Consider the following 9,527-nt stretch of genomic DNA (forward strand, 5'->3'; position numbering starts at 1 on the left):
ACCCTGAGAAGTTTTCTTTTTTAACTCGTTGGTAAATCTCTCGCATGTTATCTCTTCTAAAAGTTAGGCTCGATACCCTAACGTTTATCTTAGAAGGGAAAGGCTTAACCGATTACAGTATGCAAGCTGTATTTCTTCAATTTTATTTCATAAATGGTGCAATACGATTGTATCATTCATCTTCTTATGCAAATATATAAAAAATAAATACTAGAAACGACTTTTACATGTACATATTCTGGACTGAATGTATTCTTAGAGCACGTTCAATCAATCACCTCTGCTCTGCAATTAGGGCAGTCGCCGAGCTGGCAGATTCCCTATCTGTTGTTTTCCTAGCCTTTTCTTAAATGATTGCCAAGAAATTGGAAATGTATTGAACATCTCCCTTGGTAAGTTATTCCAATCCCTAACTCCCCTTCAAGTGATTCTTTCATTTCATGTTACATGTGTGAAATGAAATATCAAGTAACTAACATATTGTTAGGATTCCACGTAAAACTAGAGGTCCCGTGATCACGATATTAAAAGTCACGTAAAACTACAAGCTTTCTTATTTTGTTTTCTTTGTATTTCAAGTGTTGGTCCAGTAGATTACATCCGTTAGGTCTTTTTTTCTACGAGACGGTTCTCGGTTAAATCAGACAGTTGCAGCTGGGGTTTCCATACGGTAGGGTAGACAGTTACTTTTCCCTTTCTTTTAGCGAACAGCACAGCCATGTAACTGCTGACCACACTTAATGTTGTACAGGATGTAATAATAATAATAATAATAATAATAATAATAATAATAATAATAATAATAATAATAATGTTATTGGCTTTACGTCCCACTAACTACTTTTACGGTTTTTGGAGACGCAGAGGTGCCGGAATTAAGTCCCGCGGGAGTTATTTTAAGTGCCAGTAAATCTACCGACACGAGGTACCTTTGAACACCTTCAAATACCACCGGACTAAGCCAGGATCGAACCTGCCAAGTTGGGGTCAGAAGGCCAGCGCCTCAACCATCTTGAGCCACTCAGCCCGGCAACATATTCCTCGCATGTAGAAAAAGAATATGAATATGGGCCCGGAAACGCTACAATTCTATGTTAGAATTCATTTCCTACAAGTCTACGTAGTAGGTACATTAGCCACGGGGAACTCACAGGAACAGACACCATGAGAAACTCTTTCTTACATCAAATGTTCAAAATACCCTCCGTTAGCAAATACAGGATTCAGTGCGATGGCAGATTGATGGCCTTCCGTTCAAGGGGGGTCCCGAGTTCGATATCCTGCCGGCCGAGGAATTTTAGATGCTTCTGATTAATTACTCTTGTTAAAACACACCTCTCCGCATACACAAAACACTGCACACTCGCAACCACCACAAACACACACAGTAGTGAATACATCCCTCCGCATAGCGTTGGCGTTAGGAAGGGCATCCGGTCGTAAAACTGTGCCATTCCACTCGTGCCTATTCGAAATTATTTGGTAAAGGCCAGAATGAACAAGACCACCAGTCATAGAATGATAAATTTATAAGTACGTTCCCAACAATGCTTTAAGTGATTCGGAACAGAGACGATGATTAAATTACATGTGTTTCAGAAGAAAAAGGACAAAGCAAACAATGGTGTGCCGATCGAGTGATGATTGCTGTCTTTATGGGGTCAAGCATCGAAGTCATTGGCTTATTACTGAGGAATCAAAATCACAAGACCTACTGATTTGTGTGAAATTGGAACGCCCGGGATATGATTTTCTATTTCAGAAATCTCTTGTACACTGACCAGGTTGATATGAGTTACGGTCATGAACTTTACTTCTTCGACTTCATATTATTATTATTATTATTATTATTATTATTATTATTATTAGAAATGACTGCAGCAGGAGCAACTTCAGCAGTAGTAAGTTTTACGTCGCACCGACACAGATAGATCTTATGGCGACGATGGGATAGGAAAGGGCTAGGGGTGGGAAGGAAGCGGCCGTGGCCCAAATTAAGGTACAGTCCCAGCATTTGCCTGGTGCGAAAATGGGAAACCACGGAAAACCATGTTAGGGCTGCCGACAGTGGGGTTCGCATCCACTATCTCCCGAATGCAATCTCACAGTTGTGCCACCCTAACAACTCGCTAGGTAGTAGTAGCAGTAGTTGATGATGATGATGATGCTTGTTGTTAAAAGGGGCCTAACATCGAGGTCATCGGCCCAGTAGCAGTAGTAGTGAGGATCTAGCATCATCACCATCATCATCATTATCAACAACAACAATATATATAGAATTCCTGAAGAACTTTGTACGGATATTGCCCGTTTACTATGCGGGAGGTCATCATCACTTCAAATGCATGAACAATTAAGACAAATGAGAACCAGTTCAATAACTGAACGAATTCTAAAAGCTACATTATTACTGTTTTCTGAGGTAGAACTTTCATTGTGGAAATCAGTATTCGGAGACCACATGGAATTCTATTTTCAGATTTATATTTTCATAGTTATTTTCCAAAGCAATCATATTTCCGTCAATAACTAGATTGCTGCTGTATTAATGGCAGCTGTCTTTTATTCACATCTGAAGCAGCTCAGACGCCTTGCGCACAGAATGATACATTGCGGGCTGTGGGCAAATATCCGAATGACTGCTCTGAAATTGTAGCAGATTGGTACTGTTCAAAACTTGTATATTTCCACTGAATATACGATATTTTATCTACATGTGGTAAAGGTAACTCATTTTATTTTCAAGCGTAACTGTTTTAACCGTCATAAATAATCACACTGCCTCTGCTCATTAGTTTTTTTCCCTTGATTATGGAAAAGGTCTCTTCCTAAGGGACTGTGCCATCGTTTCAGAAACAAATGACCAAACAGTTAGCAGTAATTGGTTTTACATCCAACTAACTACTTTTGCAGCTTTTGGAGACGCTGAGGTGTCGGAATTTTCTCCCATGCCAGTAAATCTACCGACACGAGGCTGGCTTATCTGAGCACCTTCAGATACCACCAGACCGAGCTGGGATCGAACCCGCCAACTTGGGCTCAGAATGCCAATACTCTACCGTATGAGCCACTCAGACCGGCTTACCAGATGGATTTGCACCGTGCATTGGTTATGCCTATATGCCATTGGATAAGAGGTTATCAGATGGGTGGAAGAGAATATGGTGACATGCACAGTTACAATTAGTTTCCTTTTTACTTATTTTGTAATATGTAAAGCCATCACTTTTCAGTTTCGACTTAATTAATTTATAATTCTTAGGTTCAGTCTGCCGTCTTCAGTCTTTCAGTAAATAAATTTATAAACTAACTCAAAGAGAAAAACATATGGCAACAGTATTACACCCGATAAGAGAAACAACTTCATTAAAACAGAATGGCATGTTGCGCTCCTCAAAGAACATCATCAGATTCTATCAGACCACAGTCAGTTTATTTCTGCTTAAATAAATGTTTATACATTTCTGAATATTTAGAGGAGGGGTGTATTCTGTCCGAAGGCAGGTCCGAACCTCCGCAAAGGTGCGCCTCAGCCGGAGTTTACATACGGTAGGGTGGCCATTTCCTTTCCACTCCTCCATTCCCTTACACCCACCAATAGCGCGTGGTAACCCATCCAGATATTGACCACGCCCAAAGTTGCTTAACTTCGGAGATCTCACGGGATCCAGTGTTTGAACACGGCTACGGCCGTTGGCTCTAAATATTTGAGTTATGTGTATTTCTGATTAAATAAATGGCGACGATGAGTTAGGACATGGATGGTACTGGGAAAGAAGTGGCTGTAGCCTTAATTATGGCGTGAAATTGGGAAACCACGGAAAGCAATATGCAGGCTTGTGGACACCGAATATAAGCTAACAGCTACACATCTCCAATGGCGTAGACAACTCGCCCGCTCGATCCCAGGATTTTATCTACATATGGTTAATTTTTCTGGCTTGGACACATGGTGTTCGTGTTCGTCTTATACACACTTATATTCATCTACAAATAATACACTACCAACCACCACAGTAACACATACTGGTGTACACATCCCTCCACGTAGCCTTGGTACGAGGAAGGGCATCCAGTCGTAAAACTGGCCCAAATCCTCACCCAGTGCTGACCCTATTAAATTAGGAGAAAATCCAGGAAGAAGACAATTTATTGACTTTCTTAAATATTACTTTCACAAAGGAAGCATGTTTCAGAACGAAGGTCGAGAAGGAACGACAGAGGGCGTTTAAGATGTGCAATACATCACAAAATTACGTGATGTTACAACCATTTCTTCCTTCTGACTGGATGATTAAATGGTCTTAAATTGATCTTAAATGGTTAATCAATCAATCAATCAATCAATCAATCAATCAATCAATCAATCAATCAATCAATCAATCAATCAATCAGCATATAAATAATAATATTCCTTTTTACGTCCCACTTACTACTTGTTGACTGTTTTCGGAGACGCCGAGGTGCCAGCGAAGAAGTCGACTATAACGTGTATTATTGATTACAGGACAGATTCCTCTGAAAAGACTAAAACACCGCCAAATTCTTTGAGTTTCATAAATAAATCCAAAACAAAAATAATTTAGTGCAATCGAATGAAGGCAGATGATGCAGGAAATATTAGATTAGGAAGTGAAGTCTTAAAGGAAGTAGATGAATATTGTTATTTGGGTAGAATTTATTCTTGTAACAGCTGAGTTGACATGATTGGCCGACCGAGCTCGATAGCTACAGTCGCTTAATTGCGGCCAGTATCCAGTATTCGGGAGATAGTAGGTTCGAACCCCACTGTCGGCAGCCCCGAAAATGGTTTTCCGTGGTTTCCCATTTTCACACCAGGCAAATGCTGGGGTTGTACCTTAATTAAGGCAACGGCCGCTTCCTTCCCACTCCTAGCCCTTCCCTGTCCCATCGTCGCCATGAGACCTATCTGTGTCGGTGCGACGTAAAGCAACTAGCATGATCGGCCGTTCCTGTATAAGAACAACTGTCCTCTATATTTTAAAATTAAGGCGAAACAGTTATGTGAATTTTAACATTTTAATTTTCTTGATTCACTGATGATGGAACTAATTGAGGCATTCGTTTCAGAGGCTCCCGGCTTCGATTCACGCCCGGGTCGGAGACTTTAATTGCATCTGATTAAATCTTCTGTTTGTGTGTGTCCCAGCACTCTCCTCTCCATATTCAGACGATACGCCACACTACACAACCACCACAGAAACACGCGGTAGTGTATACATCCCTCTAGATAGGGTAAGCGTCAGGAGGGGCATCCAGCCGTAAAGCAGGGCCAAATCTGCTTATGCGACACAGTCCGCATCCGCGAACCCACATCTGTAGCAAAAGTAGTAATAGTAGTAGTGGTAGTGGTAGTAGAAGAAGAATAAGAAGAATAAAACTGATGATGGAACTAAGATTTCGAAAACCGGTTATGGACTAAATCATTTTAATATGTGCTGATATAGACCGTTCTTAATTTTAGCAATTGTATCAAGCCATCAGAACTGTTTACGATGGCTTTTATTTTTTATGATGATTAAGAGTAGATGTAAGATGCAGTAGTTACGTAGAAATGAAAAGGTTAGCACAGGATAGGGTGGCAGGAGAACTGCGTCAAACCAGTCTATGGAATTATGACCCAAACAGCATCATCAACAACAACAACAACATCATTTAGCAATCTATATTCACCTACATTTTCTATTACTTGATTCCGAATAAAATTAATATCTAGTTTAATTGTGATTACTGAAGGTCATTTATTTCTTTTCAAGAGAAACATTTCGAAATGCCAAATATTTTCTTGTGAAAGTAAGGCAAGGGGCTGCCTGGCCGAGGAGGTAAAGGCGTACTCGGTTCGCCCGGAAGGACGTGGGTTCGAATCCCCGTCAGGAAGTCGTAAAATGTAAGAAATGAGATTTCCGCTTCCGGAGGTGCATATGGGACTGAGGTTCACTCAGCCTACACAAAAAATGAGTACCAGGTTAATTCCTGGGGGCAAAGGCGGCCGGGCGTAGAGCTAACCACTCTACCCCATCAAGTGCCGAGGTTATGAATAGTGGAAGCCTTTACCTTCCACCACTCCCAGGGCCTTCATGGCCTGTACGGAGGTGACTTTGCTTTGCTTTGCTTTGCTTTGCTTTGCTTTGCTTTGCTTTGAAAGTAAGCCAAGTAAAATATTTATATTTATTGATGAACTCTTCTTCTTCCATGGCCTGGTGAGACCGCGAGTGCGAACGCTGTAGGAAATATGGATTTGACCCTGTTTAACGGCTGGATGCCCTTCCCAACGCCAATCCTGTATGGAGGGATGTATTTACTGGTACATGTTGCTGTGGTGGTTAGTAATGTCAATAGCAAGAGGCGAACGTTGAAACAAACATGCAGTCCCTGAACCAGAAGAATGAAACAAACTCTGTTAAAATCCCCGACCCGACAGGGAGTCGAACCCGGGTCCCACTGAACTGAAGGCTTCAATGTGATCATTCAGCCAAGTAGCCGGAAATGTTTATTGGTAAATGATCAAAGCAATTGCAGTAATTAAACACATATCTTTTTAGACACGTTTTCGTCTACCAATCTCTCTTTCGTCAATAATTATAATTATTTACACGCATTCGTAGCTGTTTTTGGAGGAAATATTTTTGTAATAATCAGGATGTTTGTCACCACAGTGTATCCGCAATCTCATTAAGTGAAATCTGTTTAAACGTTGTCCGCCTCTGTGGTGTAGTGGTTAGTATAATTAGCTGCCACCCCCTGAGGTCCGGGTTCGAATCCCGGGTCTGCCACGAAATTTGAAAAGTGGTACAAGGACCTGAAAGGGATCCACTCAGCCTCGGTAGGTCAGCTGAGTAGAAATGAGTTCGATTCCCACCTCAACCATCCTCGAAGTGGTTTTCCGTGGTTTTTCACTTCTCCAGGCAAATGCCTGGATGGTACCTAAATTAAGGACATGGCTTTCTTCCAATCTTCCCATCATGTAACAATACCCTTGTTCAGCATAACAGGTGAGGCCTCCTGGGCGGGGTAGCTGTCCTCATCCCAGTTGTATCCCCGACCGAGAGTCTCACGTTCCAGGACACTCCCCTTGAGGTAGTAGAGATGGAATCCCTCACTGAGTCCGAGGAAGAAACCAACCCTGGACGGTAAATGGATTAAGAAAGAAAGAAAGAAAGAAAGAAAGAAAGAAAGAAAGAAAGAAAGAAAGATGTTTAAAGTTTAAGGAACAAATTGCTCTTAATTATACATACAATATGAAATGAACGCAAGAACTTTAAGCCGAGCGAGTTGGCCGTGAGGTTAGTTTCGCGTAGCTGTAAGGTTGCATTCGGAAGATGATGGGTTCGAATTCCACCGAATTTCCCATTTTCACGTCAGACAAATGTTGGGGCTGTACCATAATTAAAGCTACCGTCGTTTCCATCCCCTGTCCCATCCTTGCATCGCCAAAAAACTTATAGGTGTTAGTAAGACGTTAAACCACTAGTCAAAAAGAATAATAATAATAATAATAATAATAATAATAATAATAATAATAATAATAATAATAATAATAATAATAAGTGCTAATGTCTGTACGACCGATAGCATTGCAGTAAAATTTGCCTGACATTTTACGCCATTTATTGAGTCAGTTGTAGACTGTGTAACGATATATTATTTAGATTGTTACAAAGGAGTACTATTTAACACTTTTTTGATCTCCAAAAGAAATTCATTTAATGGTAAGCACTGAAATGGCCATCATTCCACATTCAACCGACAACACGTTGTAGAGCGTCAATCAATCAATCAATCAATCAATCAATCAATCAATCAATCAATCAATCAATCAATCAATCAATCAATCAATCAATCAATCAATCAATCAATCAATCCTCATCTGCATTTAGGGTAGTCGCCCAGGTGGCAGATTCCCTATCTCTTGTTTTCCTAGCATTTTCTTAAATGATTGCAAAGGAATTGGAAATGTATTGAACATCTCCCTTGGTAAGTAATTCCAATCCCTAACTCCCATACCCATAAACGAATATTTGCCCCAATTTGTCCTCTTGAATTCCAACTTTATCTTCATATTGTGATCTTTCCTACTTTTGAAGACACCACTCAAACTTATTCGTCTACTGACGTCATTCCACGCCATCTCTCCACTGACAGCTCGGAGCATACCACTTAGTCGAGCAGCTTGTCTCCTTTCTCCCAAGTCTTCCCAGACCAAACTTTGCAACTCTTTTGTCGGAAATCACCTAGAACAAATCAAGCTGCTTCTCCTTAGATTTTTTCCAGTTCTTGAATCAAGTAATCCTTGTGAGGGTCCAATACACTTGAACCATACTCTAGTTGGGGTCTTACCAGAGACTTATATGCCCTCTCCTTTACATCCTTACTGCAACCCCTAAATACCTTCATAACCATGGGCAGAGATCTGTACCCTTTATTTACAATCATATTTATGTCATTACCCCAGCGAAGATGTTTCCTTATATTAACACCTAGGTACTTACAATGATCCCCAAAAGGAACTTTCACCCCATCAACGCAGTAATTAAAACTGAGAGGATTTTTCCTATTTGTGAAACTCACAACCTGACGTTTAACCCCGTTTATCAACATACCATTGCCCACCGTCCATCTCACAACATTATTGAGGTCATTTTGCAGTACCGGGCGAGTTGGCCGTGCAGTTAGGAGTGCGCAGCTGTGAGCTCGCATCCGGGAGATAGCGGGTTCGAAACCCACTGTCGGCAGCCCTGAAGTTGGTTTTCCTTGGTTTCCCATTTTCACACCAGGCAAATACTGGGGCTGTGCCTTAATTAAGGCCACGGTCGCTTCCTTTTCATTCCTAGGTCTTTCCTTTCCCATCTTCGCCGTAAGACCGATCTGTGTTGGTACGACGTAAAACAAATAGCAAAAAAAAGAGAGTATTTTGCAGTTGCTCACAATCTTGTAACTTATTTATTACACTGTACAGAATAACATCGTATGCAAAAGCCTTATCTCTGATTCCACTCCTTTACACAGATCATTGATACATATAAGAAAACATAAATGTCCAATAATACTACCTTGAGGAATTCCCCTCATAATTATTTACAGGATCAGATAAAGCTTCGCATACTCTAATTCTCTGAGATCTATTTTCTAGAAATATAGCCACCCGTTCAGTCACTCTTTTGTCAAGTCCAATTGCACTCATTTTTGCCAGTAGTCTCCCATGATCTACCCTATCAAATGCCTCAGATAGATCAATCGCGATGCAGTCCATTTGACCTCCTGAATCCAGGATATCTGCTATATCTTGCTGGAATCCTACAAGTAGAGCTTCAGCGGAATAACCTTTTCTAAACCCAAACAGCCTTCTATCTAACCAGTTATTAATTTCGCAAACATGTCTAATATAATCAGACAGAAAGCTTTCCCAAAGTTTACATGCAATGCAATGCATGTCAAACTGACTGGCCTGTATTTTTCAGCTTTGTGTCTATCAGCTTTTCCTTTATACGCAGGGGCTACTATGGCAA

This window comes from Anabrus simplex, chromosome 2 (genome assembly GCF_040414725.1).
Source record: "Anabrus simplex isolate iqAnaSimp1 chromosome 2, ASM4041472v1, whole genome shotgun sequence".
Taxonomy (NCBI): Eukaryota; Metazoa; Arthropoda; class Insecta; order Orthoptera; family Tettigoniidae; genus Anabrus; species Anabrus simplex.